The following is a 4,327-nucleotide window of genomic DNA, read 5'->3' as shown; positions in this document are numbered from 1 at the left end:
TGAGAGTTTTAGCAGTGGATAAGAGACCCCTAGGGTCAGGTATAGTCTCCAAGAAGTCTATGTTGTTATCTATGTGTGTTAACAATCATCATTGTGAGGAGATAGCTTTTTTCCTCATTGAAGGCGCTTCTTCGCCTCTCATTTTGGGGTTGCCATGGCTCCGGGCCCATAATCCCCTTATTGATTGGGTATCTGGGGAGATTGTTCAGTGGGGTTCTAATTGTGGGGGGGTCTGTACTCCTTCGGTAGTAGCAACTACCTCACTAGAGGGTTTACCTGCAGCTTATTCTGAATATTCCGATGTGTTTTCCAAAAAAGCTGCAGAAACATTACCCCCACATAGGCAGTATGACTGCCCAATTGACCTTATCCCTGGCTCTACCCCTCCTCGTGGTCGAACTTATCCTCTCTCCTTGCCGGAGGCCCAGGCAATGAAAGAATACATTAATGAAAATTTACAAAGAGGGTTTATTAGACCCTCTAGTTCTCCTGCCGGGGCAGGGTTTTTTTTTGTAGGTAAGAAAGACGGTAGTCTACGCCCTTGTATTGATTATAGAGGTCTGAACAAGATCACCGTAAAGAATCGTTACCCCCTTCCTCTGATCTCTGAATTATTTGACCAGGTTAGGAATGCAAAATTTTTTACCAAACTTGATCTTAGAGGAGCTTATAATCTCATCCGTATCAGAGTGGGGGATGAATGGAAGACTGCCTTTAACACCAGGGACGGCCACTATGAGTACCTTGTTATGCCTTTTGGCCTTTGTAACGCACCTGCAGTTTTTCAGGAGTTTGTAAATGATATTTTCCGGGACCTATTAGGATTATTTGTAGTGGTTTACCTAGATGACATTCTAATTTTTTCTTCTAACCAGTCTGATCATCGTAATCATGTCCGGGAAGTTTTGTTGAGGCTAAGAAGGAATAATCTCTATGCTAAACTTGAAAAATGTATTTTTGAGGTTCCTTCTGTCCAATTCCTAGGTTTTGTCATATCCGATGAGGGGTTGGCAATGGATTCTGTGAAGGTTAAGGCCATTCTTGAATGGGCTCAGCCTTTGTCCTTGCGTGCACTGCAGAGGTTTTTGGGGTTTGCAAATTATTATCGTCAATTTATTAAGAACTTCTCTTTAATTGTGGCCCCCCTCACTGATTTAACCAAGAAGGGTGCAGATCCAAGTTTATGGTCCTCCAAGGCAGTTCATGCATTCGAATTTCTTAAAAAGGAATTCGTATCTGCCCCTATCCTTCGCCATCCTGATACTTCCTTACCTTTCATTGTTGAAGTAGATGCCTCGGAGGTGGGAGCAGGGGCAGTCCTTTCTCAAAGGCATCCGACGACCAACAAGATGCACCCCTGTGCCTTCTTTTCCAAGAAATTTTCACCCGCAGAGGTGAATTATGACATTGGGAACAGGGAGTTGTTGGCCGTCAAATGGGCCTTTGAGGAATGGCGGCACCTTCTTGAAGGTGCAAAGTATCCCGTGATGGTCTTTACAGACCATAAAAATTTGCTATACATAGAGTCCGCTAAAACGCCTTAATCCTAGGCAAGCCCGATGGGCTCTATTCTTTTCTAGATTTAATTTTTCCCTTACATTTAGACCAGGATCCAAAAATATTAAAGCGGATGCTCTTTCTAGGAGTTTTGAATCTATCCCTTCGGACTCCAGAGAGTGTTCTCCCATTATTCCTAAAGACCTAATTGTGGCAACTTTAGAGTCTGATCTCTCTTCCTTACTGACCCCTTTACAATCTGCAGCTCCTGTGGATACTCCTTCTAATAGATGGTTTGTACCTGAAGTGTTTAGGGAGCAAGTATTAAGGGAGGTACACGATTCCAAAATGGCAGGTCATCCAGGTATTGCTAAGACCATTGCTCTGCTGTCTCGTCATGTTTGGTGGCCTTCATTCAAATTAGATGCTAAAAACTTTGTTAATTCTTGTCCGATTTGTCAAAGGTCTAAATCCTCTCATAGTTTATCCCAGGGTCTGCTAAATCCATTACCCATTCCTGTAGAACCGTGGACCCATATTTCCATGGATTTTATTGTTGATTTGCCCCCATCTCAAGGGAAAACTGTGATTTGGGTGGTGGTAGACAGGTTTAGTAAGATGGGCCATTTCATTTCCCTCCCACACCTCCCTTCCGCTAAAACCTTGGCTGATCTGTTCATTTCGCACATTTTTAAGTTACATGGTTTTCCAGTAAATATTGTTTCTGATAGGGGGGTTCAATTTGTTTCTAAATTCTGGCGTGCTTTCTGTTCCTTAGTTGGTACTGAATTGTCCTTTTCTTCTGCCTACCATCCCCAGACTAATGGTCAAACCGAGAGGGTGAACCAATCCCTTGAGCAATTTCTGAGGTGTTATGTCTCAGATAACCAGTCCTCGTGGTCCGAACTCTTGCCTTGGGCAGAGTTCGCATACAATAATGCTACTCATTCTTCCTCTGGGGAATCTCCTTTTTTCATAGTTTATGGATTGCATCCCAAAGCCTTTTCCTTTTCAGGTTCTGCTTCTTCAGTACCCTCTGCTAATTCTTCTGTGAAACAGTTTTCTGATATTTGGTCCCGGGTTCACGACTCTCTATCAGCAGCTTCCTCTGCTCAGAAAAAGGCTGCTGATAGATCCCGTAGAGAGGCACCTCAGTACAAGGTGGGGGACTTAGTGTGGTTGTCTACCAAGAATATCAAGCTGAAAGTTCCCTCTCCCAAACTTGGTCCCAGGTTCATTGGTCCGTATCCCATCATTTCCATAATTAATTCTTCATCAGTTCGTTTAAGGTTACCTGCTAATTTCAAAATTTCCAACTCTTTTCATGTTTCCCTGTTAAAGCCTGCTGTTGATGTTCGACATTTGTCTGTTCCTCTCCCGGTACTGGTAGAGGGGCAGCCAGAATATGAGATCCAGGAGTTCCTCGACTCCCGCATTGTGCGGGGTAAGCTGCAGTATTTAACCAGGTGGAGGGGCTTTGGCCCTGAGGAGAACTCCTGGGTCTCAGTTAAGGACATTAAGGCTGACCGCCTCAGAAGGCGGTTCCATTTAAAGTTTCCTGGGAAACCTGGGGGTCCGGTGGCCCCCCTAGAAAGGGGGGTAATGTAATAAAATTACCTTTGGTGCGGCGGGGACGCCCGCCGCACCATCGGCAGGGACGCCTGCCGAGCCGCTCCTCTAGCCGGCTCCTTCCTAATGCGCGCGCGCCGCGCACGTCGGCTATTTAAAGGCGCTGGCGCGTGACGTCAGCGCGCAATGGCGCCAAATTTGAAAAATTAAAGGGGTATTTAAAGGGGTTTTCTGGAATGCTTCTTTGCCCGTGATAGGTTTATTTCTGGTGCCTATATCTGTGCTTTAAGCGTCTACTTGTTCCTGATTCCTGTTTTGACCCTGCCTGGCTTTGACTATTCTGAATACCTGTATCCTGACCCGTGCCTGTTTTTGATTACTGATTCTGCTTAATTCTTCTGACTGATTATCCGGTGTGACCCTTGCTTGCCCGACGTTCCTCGATTTCCGCCTGCCTCGACCCGGTCTGTCTGACTTCGTATCTTCTAACTCCTGTTTATACCGTGACCGTTGGCCTTAAGACTTATTATACTGTCGTGCCCCATTGCTGGCCAGAACTCCTGCCCTGCATCTCTCGTTTAAGTCCAGGTGGCATCTGAGTAGCTGAGGGCTCCTCCCGAAGCCAAAGGCGGTCACACTACTGGCGAAGCACGAGCCTAGACCAGGGTGCTTAGCATTTGTTCTGGCATTCGGGTGCCGACCGTGACAGCTACACTACCTTAAACACAAAAAAGTGCTCTTTATTTCTCACCTGCAACACCCATAACATCCCAGAAATCTCTGGCATTGTTAATGATTCTACTTTCACCCCCTCTCTTCAGGCCTGGTTCCTTGAAGTTGTTTGAATCTGCCCTCTCCTTTGCTCTTTATATCCAATTAATAAATTGATTGACATTTACGTAAAGGATATTTAAAAAATATTATTAGCTTTAAAATGTAGGAAAGATTGCTTGTACCCTCCACTAGTGTTCAGAGCTGAATCACCATATATGTAGGTAGAAACAATAGGAATGCTACCCCTATCTGATGATTCAGTCCTAAATGCTTGCCTTTGCTCAAAATTTTCTGTCCCACCCCTCGTCAATTCACCATATACGCACGAAATATCATACAAAACCTTGTTTCGTACATTTATATTGGTGCGTGTATGGGCACCTTAAGTGCTGATTATAACTGATGACATCACTAAGCATTGTTTATATAGTGAATAATGTAAAATTGTAAAATTTAAGGATAAGTCAGAGAGGTCATGGAACTCTTC

The sequence above is a fragment of the Xenopus tropicalis genome, chromosome 4 (genome assembly GCF_000004195.4).
Source record: "Xenopus tropicalis strain Nigerian chromosome 4, UCB_Xtro_10.0, whole genome shotgun sequence".
Taxonomy (NCBI): Eukaryota; Metazoa; Chordata; class Amphibia; order Anura; family Pipidae; genus Xenopus; species Xenopus tropicalis.
The sequence above is the reverse complement of the archived record's forward strand: the minus strand, read 5'-3'. Positions refer to the sequence as shown.